The sequence below is a fragment of the Octodon degus genome, unplaced genomic scaffold (assembly GCF_000260255.1).
Source record: "Octodon degus isolate 3935 unplaced genomic scaffold, OctDeg1.0 scaffold00343, whole genome shotgun sequence".
Lineage (NCBI taxonomy): Eukaryota > Metazoa > Chordata > Mammalia > Rodentia > Octodontidae > Octodon > Octodon degus.
Window position 1 is genome coordinate 246,528 of NW_004524919.1, and position 9,756 is coordinate 256,283.

General features: G+C 36.7%; 1 pseudogene; it reads left to right on the plus strand.

Moving 5' to 3' along the window:
- Positions 1-9,275, plus strand: part of LOC101561125 — a 46,981-nt pseudogene extending 37,706 nt beyond the window's left edge.
- The last annotated feature ends 481 nt before the right edge of the window (positions 9,276-9,756 follow it).

The following is a 9,756-nucleotide window of genomic DNA, read 5'->3' on the forward strand; positions in this document are numbered from 1 at the left end:
GGCACTGCTATAATGACCCTAGTATTACACATTGCTATTTTCAGTGCAGTTGCTTAGTTCACAGGTATTGGCATATATAGTTAGTCAGGATGAGAATCCTACCAACTAACTGCTTTAAAAATCTGCTGCATATTCTCAGGATCATGTTCTTAACCATCTTGTGTATATAAATGTATGGTTTTGCCCCTGTCATATTTCCTAGCTTTTCTCCTTGCCCTCTCTTTGTTATTTAATTCTGAATATCACATTTTCCTTTTAATTCTGTTATGCCTTTCTATTTTTATTTCTTCTTTTGAGTTCTTATACTATGGAGACTATATTATATTTACACATGTGGGTTTGGTTTATTTCACTTACGAGTACATCTTCAAGTGGCATCCACTTCAATATGAAGGCTTTGAGTTTATCATTCTTTATAGCTGAGTAATACTCCATTGTATAAAAATACCACATTTTTTTCCCATCCATTCCTCAGGTGATGAGCATCTTGGTTGTTTTCAAGATTTGGCTATCGCAAATTGTATTGCTATCAACATATGTGCACATATATCATTATGATATGAAGTTTTTAGTTCTTCTGGGAAAATTGTCAGTAGGCGAATAGCTCGCTTGAATAGGATTATGAGTCTTAGTTTTCAAAGGAGTCTTCACACGGATTTCCACAATGGTTGCACCAGTCTACATTCCCACCAGTAGTGGAGAAGGATTCCTTTTCCACACAACGTCTGAAACATTTGTAGTTGGTAATTTTTTATGATAGCCATTCTTCCTGGGGTGAGATGGTATCAGTGTTGCTCTAATTTGTATTTCAGAAATGGCTAGTGATGTGGAACATTTATTTATATATTTATTAGCTTTTATTATTTCTTCCTCCAAGAAGTGTTCACCTTGGACGCCCATTTCTGGATTGGGTGTTTAAATTTGGGGACCCTAATGTTTTTTGTTGTTGTTGTTTTTTTTTTTTTTTTTTTTTTTTTAGAACCAGGGATTTAAAACAGGCCCTTGCGCTTGCCAGGATAGCACTTACTCCACTGAGCCATCTCCCCAGCCCCCTTAGTCCTTATTAGTTAAGATATTTTCCACATTTTTGTATTGTCTTTTTACTTTGCTGGAAATATCTTTTACATGCAAAAACTTCTCAACAACAGGAGGTCCCAGCTGATAATTATTTCAAGTGTTACCCATGCGATTTGATGTTTGTTCATGAACTCGTTGTCTACCCCTATGTCTTCAAGAGTTCCTCCTACTTTCTCTTCTAAGAGATTTACTGTTTTAATGATTAGATCTTAAATCCATTTTGACTTTAGCTTAGTGCATGGCGATAGATCTGGGTCAAGTTTTAGTTTTTGGCATGTAGAGAGTCAGTTTTTCCAGCACCATTATTTAAAGAGACCATCTGTGTTCAAGTAAGTATGTTTGGCACCTTTGTCGAAAATAACAAGGTTGTGTTTGTAGTTGCATCAGCATCTTCTGAAATCCTCTACTATATCTTGTTTCAGAATGCTGTAATTTTCATTGGATCATTCTTTGTCTTCTTTAGTTACCTTAATTCCTAAATATTTCAAATTCCATGATGCTACTGTGAAACATATTGTTTCTCTGATTTCCCTTTCAGTGTGTTTATCTGTGTAGGAGAGTGCTACTGACTTTCAGGTATTGACTTTGTATCCTGCTAAGCTGCTGAATTTGTGGATTAATTCTAGTAGCTTCTTGCTGGAATTTTTTGTTTCTTCTGAGCAAAGTATCATGTTATCTGCAAATAATGACAATTTGACTTCTTTTTTGCCTATTCTTATTCCTATTATTTCTATCTCTTGTCTAATGGCTCTAGCTAATGATTCCAGAAATATATTGAATAGGAGTGGTGATAAAGGATATCCTTGTCTTATACCAGATCTGACTGTAAAAATTTCAGGTTTTCCCCATTTGGAATCATATTAGCCTTTGGGTTGTTATAGATGGCTTTTATCAAATTGAAGTAGAGGCCTTCTATTCCAATTTTCTGTAGTACTTTGAACATGAAGGAGAGTTGGACCTTGTCAAAAGCCTTTTCTGCATAAATTGAGATGTTCATGTTGTTTGTGGATTTGGCTCTATTGATATATTGTATTATATTTATAGATTTGCATATATTGAGCTATCCTTGCATCCCTGGGATGAACCCTACCTTGTCATGTTGTATAATCTTCTTGATGGTTTGCTGTATTCTATTTGCTAGTATTTTTGGGAGGATTTTTGCACATAAGTTCATGAGGGAGACTGGCTTGTAGTTCTCTTTTTTTAGTTATGTCTTTCTCTGGTTTTGTATCAGTATTATACATGCCTCCAGGAATGATTTTGGAAGGATTGCCTCCTTTTCAATTTCATTGGAGAGTTTGAGGAGTATAGGGATTATATCTTCTGTAAATTTCTTGTAGAATTCAGCTGTGAATCCATCAGGACCTGGACTTTTTCTTTGTTGGTAGGTTTTTATTACTTTTCATATTTAATTGACTGTTATTGGTTGAATGAGAAGTGTTAAATCTTTTTTATTCAATTTGGTAATTTGTACCTTTCTTGGAATCTGTCCATTTCATCTATGTCTTCAATTCTGTGAGAGTAAAGATTCTCAAAATACCTATTGACGATCTTCTGAATTTGCACTGGGTGTGTGGTCATTGCACCCTTTTCATTCTTTATTGCTTATATTTGAATTTTTACTTTCCTCTTTTTTAAAATTTTAGCTAGGAGCTTATCAATTTTATTTAATCTTTCAAAGAACCAGTTTTTGATTCACTACTGCTTTGTATTGTTTTCTTTGTCTCGATTGAATTATTTTCTGCTCTAATCTTTATGATTTCTTCCCATCTTTGGGCTTTGGGTTTGTGTTGCTCTTCTTTTCTAGGTTTTGGAAGTGCAGAAGTAGGGTGTTTATTTGCTTTCATTCTATTTTTCAAATGTGTGAGCTCGTAGCTATAAATATCCTTCTAAGAACTGCTTTCATTGCATCCCATGAATTATGATAAATTGTAGTTGAATTTTCATTGAATTGTAGATATTTTTTAATTTCTTGATTAATTTTATCTGTGACCCATTCATTGCTGAGTAGGGTGCTGTTTAATTTCCATGTATTTATGGGTTTTTTCTGGTTTCTTTTGTTGTTCATTTCCAGTTTCATTGCACTGTGATCAGGTAATATGCATAGGATAATTTCTGTTTTCTTGCATATACTTAAGCACGACCTATCGAGTAATATGTTCTATTTTAGAAAATGACCCATGTACAGCTGGAATAAAATTTGTATTCAGCTGTGGTTGATTGAAACATTCTGTATATGTCCATTCCATCCATTTGTTCCAAGTTCTGTTTCAGTTCTGCTACTTCTTTTTAATGTTGTGTATGCTGGACTTATGTTTTTGGGATAAGGAGTTGTTAATGTGTTCTGTTAAGATGCTGGTATTGGACACTAGATTTTTCATGTCCATTAAGATTTGTCTTTTATAACTGGGTGCTCCTGTGTTTGTTGAATACATATTTATGTGTTACCTCTTCCTGTTCAATTTTTCTCCTAACCAGTATATAGTGGCCTTCTTTATTTCATTTGATCATTCTTGGTTTGAAGTTGAGACTGTCTAAGAACAGGATTGCTCGCTACCCTTTCTTTTTTCTGAGGTTCTGGGGCATGTAATATTGTTTTCCATCCTTTGACTGTCAGCCTATGAATGTCTTTATGAGTTAAGTGTGTTTCTTGTATAAAGAATATTGTTGGACTTTGCTTCCTAATCCACTGTGACAGTCTATTTCTTTTAATTGGTGAATTGATTCCATTTACATTCATGGTTAGAATTGAGATGTATTGACTTACGATTGACATTTTGTTTACCTGGTGCTGTTTACTCCTTTTTCTCCTGTGTTTAATTGTTTGCCCAATTTGGTGGGTTACTTCCATTCTCATTTGTGGATTTCTGATCCTTTTCTTCCCTCTCTAGAATATCTTTTAGTAGTGTGTGTAGGGTTGGTTTTCTCAAAACTAAATGCTTTAGTTGTTCTTTGTTATGGAAGTATTTCACTTCTCCCTCAAAATTTAAAGAATTTTGCAGTGTATATAGTCTGTGCTGGAATTTCTTCTCATAGAGGAGTTGAAGTACTCTGCTCCATGCTTTTCTTGACTTCATGGTTTGTGAAGAGAAGTCTGCCATTATTCTGATTGGTTTTCCTTTAAATCTGATCTGTTTGTTTTCTCTAGCAGCTTTTAGTATATTGTTTTTGTCCTAGGTTTCTGGGATCTTTAGTATATGTAGCAGTGTGTTTTTAATTGAATTGATGTTATTTTGAGTTCTATATGCTTTGGTTACCTGAATGTCAGATTGTTTCTCCATATTTGGGATGATTTCTGCTATTACTTCTGCCCATATTCTTTTTATGTCATTTATATTGACTCCATCTTTCTCATTGATGCCTATTAGTCTCACATTGTTCATCTTTGCATTGTCTTGCAGGTGATGGATAATTTTTCCCTGCATCCTAGTTGTTTTTAAGAGATTTTTTTTCTTACCTTTTTACTAGCTTTGATGGCATGTGCAAGATCTGAAACTTTATCTTCACTTTCACTCTAAATGTTTTTTTTTCACTCTAAATGTTTTGCAAGCTTGTGATTGAAACTTTAAGTTCCTCTATATATCTTTGACTCTGCTTCATGCAATCTATTTATTTCATATATACCTCCTTCAAGGATTCCATCGTTTTTTTTATTTTCCTCTAATTTGTTATCAGTGTCTTTTTGAGAAGCAGTTATTAATTCTTTCATTGTAGTTTTTTTTTTTTTGCTTCAGCGATTATTTCTGATCTGATTTCCTCTATAAGTTTTTGCAGTTCATTCTTTACTTCGGATGCTATTAATTCAAACATTTCTTTTTTATTTCTGAGATTATTTGATATGAGTTCCTTTATACATTTCTGAAGTTTTTTCTTTATCTCAGACACTGTTCAGACTTCAGATATTTCAGCTGTGTGATTCAAAATTTCTTCTGTGCCAATGTCTTTTGCATTTGTTCTGGGTGGGCTCAGGACCTGAGATTGTATTTTTCTCCTTCTCTTTGTCATTTGTATAGCACTGTCCTCTGACCTTGGTGTAGAGCTTTGGTGCAGTTATAACTTTAGCACCTACAGAAATTCTTACCAAGAGAGATTATATGGTTCAATGCAGTTATAATTTTCTATTTACAGAACTACAATAAGGCACACTAATAATGGGTAATGATATTTAAGAATTGACAAATTTTTTAGCTAATTGCTGTGTACTTTAAACAGTAAGAGAAATCATTTTGTCTATAGCTAAGAAGATATTAAATTGAGAATTTGTATTTATGTTAGATCCACTAAGTTCTATCTGATCACCTCCCCTTGACATACCTGATATCTTCCAGGCAGATTAGTTCTCCTGGTTATGTTTTGCCCCCTCTCTCAGTCAAGGGAGAAAGAGGGAGGATCCTCTTGTATATCTGGGTCTAGCAAAGTGTCACTGCTTGCTGGGTGCAGATCTACGATGTTTGAATTCATCCAGTTGTGCCTGGCTTGGGCCTAGCTGCTCTGCTCAGCTTCTTCCTGCTGCAACCGAGGGAAGTGAACTTGCTGTGCTCCTCTGGCAAGGTGTTCTGCTCCTGGATTAGCTGGGTGGTTCTGGCTTCTATCCTCTCTGCAGGGACTTCAGCTGCAGAGTTTCACCCCACGCCTGTGTGTCAGACTTGAGCTGGGTCTGGAGGGGTCCAGCGAGCAGGACAGAAGAAGTCACTCTCAACTGTGGCTTGGGCTGATTCCGGAAGGATCCAGTGGGAGCACGGGAGCATGAAATCTCTCCCCCACAAATCAGTCTTGGGCATCTCTAAATGTGTGTCTTTTATGCAGCATGTTGTTTAATTTTCTTACTTGATCCACTCTGCCAGTCTAATTCTTTTTATTGGTGAATTGAAATCATTTATATTGATAGTTATAACTGATATGTATTGGCTTATCTTTACCATGTTGTTTCCCTACCATAGGATCCCTACTTTTCCCATTTGCTTAATTGCTTGCTCTACTTGGTTATTCTCTTCTGTTGTTGAAATTGTTGTCATCTTTCAAAAATACCTGTCTCTACTCTTTGTAGGATTGGTTTGGTTGACCTTAATTTCTCAGTTGTTGTTTGTCATGGAAATGCCTATCCTCTTAATTAAATTTAATATATAATTTTTCAGGATACATCAATCTGGGTTGATAGTTGTTTTTTTTCAGGACCTCAAATATTTCACTTCAAGAGCTTTTTGATTTGATGGTCTGCATTGAGAAATCAGCTGTGATTCTGATGGGTTTTCTATAATGGGTGATCTGTTTCTTCTCTCTAACACCTTTTAATATTCTGTTCTTTTGCTCTATATCTAAGATTTTGAGTTTTATGTTTTTGGTGCAAATTTGTTTTGATTATGGCTATCTGGAGTTGTATATACTTCAGTTATCTTTATATGAGATTCTTTTACCACGCTTGTGAATTTTTCTGCTATTATTTCTTGAAACAGTCTTTGTATATCTTTTCTGTTATCCCAAGTTGTTTCACTGATACCTATTAGTTTTATATTATTTATGTTTGCATCATCTTGCAGCTGTTGTATCATTATTTTCTCATTTCCAATTATTTGTAGGAGATGTTTCCTTTCATGTTCACTAGCTGCAATGCTATAAAGGTGCGAATTTCTATTTTTTGTTTCATTCATGGGGTTTTGCCAGCTTTCAAAGGAATTCTTAATGTCCTAGTTATATTTCATGCATTCAAATTTTTTCTTGTATTGTTCTTTCAATGTTTCACTCATTTTCCTATTCTCTTCTATTTTTTAAACCTGTGTCTTCCTTAGATGTATCAAGCATTTATTTTGTGATTGTCATCATTTTTTTAACCTGAGATATTACTTCTGATATGATTTTCTCTATAGCCTGCTAGAGTTATTTCTTTACTTCATTGGTATCATCTCTGACATTTCTGATGTACAACTTGAAATGAGTTTGTCTCCTGGACTTCTTTTGGTTTGGCTAGCGGTCTGAGATTCCTTTTTTTCCTTTTGTCTTTTTTGGCAGCAGGTTTAGATGGGCACAGTGCAGATCATCAGGCTCTCTAGACAGTGGGAGGGCAGTATAGGCTTACAAAAGTTTCTGTTGTGCTGTGTTCAATGTGGTTTCTTCCTAATTAAACAGAGGGGGCAAGTCGCAGTTCAAGATGGATCTGCTGATGCTGAGTGCAGGCCAAAGATGTGCAAGGCTCTCTTAATGGTAGATTGGAACAGGGTAGTGCTCCCCAAAGCTCCTGCAGGTCTTTGTGGCAGATATGACCCTCCAGTTGTTTTCAGGGTGAGGAGTAGTGCAGAAATCAGCAAACTCAGGTTGGAGGGCTGGAGATGTGGAGCAATGGCTGCTGAGTCTCACTGATAGTCTTCAGGGTGGGTGAGCTGAGGGTGACTAGCGTCAGCAAACTGGGAAAAATATTTCTTTTTTTCTGTATTTAAGGCAGTGTTTACAGGATCTAGTCTCACTATGCAGATTGAACTCATAGTGATTCTCCTGTTTACATTCTCCCAAGTGTTGGGATTATAGGCACACACCACCACACCCAGTCTCAATTGCCTTCTCAGCGCACTCCAGGGGTGGGGCCAGCACAACATGCTGGGGGTGGAACCCTGGCTGCTGTGCTCTGCCTAAGCAGGTGCTCTAGTCTTCTGGTCTATCAGGCCGGCCCCACAAAATGTTTCTTAAATGATCAATATGTCTATGCCAAAGCTGATTAGACTATGACTCAAGGAAGGGTTAAAGCAGCAAAGATAATAGTCATAATGTAAAGGAAGAAATTCTACAACTTTTATCTCATTTTAGAGCAGCTATCAATATCAAAACTAATGGTGAATCAATAGTGTATCACCCAGCTTTGTGAACAACCAAAATTAGGTATTTCAAATTGCTTTCAAAAGAAGCTAGAGGGCAAAGTTTTTCCCTTGGTAAGAATTTCACATTTTTTGCATGCTCTTCCTATTGAAACATGCCATGCTATGAAGTATAGACTTATAACTTTTTACAGCAATTTTTTTTGCCTTTCTAGCCTTGCGTTTCACCACTATCTCATGATGATTGTCCCTAAGTAACTCTGAACCAGTAGTTGTTTCATTTGATATTTTTGGTCAATCATTTGCTGCTCTCCTAAAGTCAATAGATTTCAACCTGCATGGTCCTGTGTTTTATCTGTATCTGTACATCAGTGAAAGATATAACATGAACAGAAAAATCTAGAAATGAGAGATAAAGCATGAACTGGAAATCTAGAATCCTGGACAGCCAGGTTTTAGGTAGGTTCTTCACATTAACATAGGGAGACAATGGGATACTCCATCAGGTTATCATGAAGACTTAGTTAAGAAAAGTCTCCTAAGGGTTATAAGGAACACACTTCAGATTGTTTGCCATGACCCTTCTGCAAACTTTAATTTGTTTCCACTTTCCTCCTTAGGTACCGGAAGCTTCCTGACCAACATCATCCTTCTATTAACAGGGATTGTATGAATGCCACCATCCACTTCCTGAAAAGACTGAAAACCTATGCTGTGGATCCTTCCCGGGTTGTGATCTGTGGGGAGAGTGTTGGAGGAGGGACTGTAGCCCAGATCACACAGGCCTTGGTGGGTCAAAAAGATCTTCCCCAGATCTGGGCTTAAGTCCTCATTTATCCAGTTATCCAGATCATAAGTTTCCAGTTGCCATCCACTCAGGAATACCAAAACGTGCCATTCCTCTCACTGGACTTCATGATGACTTGCATTTGTAAATATATGGCCATTGACCCTTCCTGGAAAGATGCCTTGCTGAAGGGTTCTTGTATACCCCAAGAGACCTGGAAGAAGTACGGGAAATGGCTCAGCTCTGACAACATTCGCAAGAGATTCAAGAACAAATACAAGGAACCCCAGTTTCCAGGACCTTTTAATGAGGCTGCCTATCTGGAAACCAAACATCTGTTGGATGCAGAAAATTCCCCCCTCTTTGCTGAGGATGAAACCATTGCTCAGCTCCCTGAGACCTTCCTGGTGAGCTGTGAGAATGACATCCTCCGTGACCACACCCTGCTCTACAAGAAGCGCTTGGAAGACCTGGGGGTCCCTGTACGCTGGTATAATGTGGAGGATGGATTTCATGGATGTGTAGTGTTTTTCAGTATGAAGTTTTTTTCTTTTCCATGTTCTCTTAAAGTACTGAAAGCTGTAGCCAGTTACATAAAGGGGATATGACAGTAAAACTTGGGCCTTGAGAAATGTGGGTTTAGGGTACCTCTGCCACAGCAAGGAATTCTACTGTTTTACTTTACTGCAGCAAAACATGTAATCCATTATGACCTAGTTAATGAGAATAAGATTGAGTGGGAAAGCAACTTCACTTCCTAGAAAATAAAAGTGTTTCCTTCCAGAACTATGGATGTTTGATTATTATTTGACAATATTTTTTAATCTTTAAGAAAAAAAGAAAAAAAGAGTTAAAAAAGAGAAAATGGGCTGCTTTGCCCTGCCTCTGAGAGGAAACTGAGAGTGAAATGGGTGGCCACATGAGTTTCCAAAAAGTGAAGTAGAGACCCGGCAATGGACACACCTATAATATTCAATAACGGAACTTAGAAAAAATGGGGTATACCTATGAATGTCCATTTTGTATCTGTGTATTCAAAGTGGTTGGGATAGATATATAGTTGCATTCTCTTAATGAATAGAATGATTT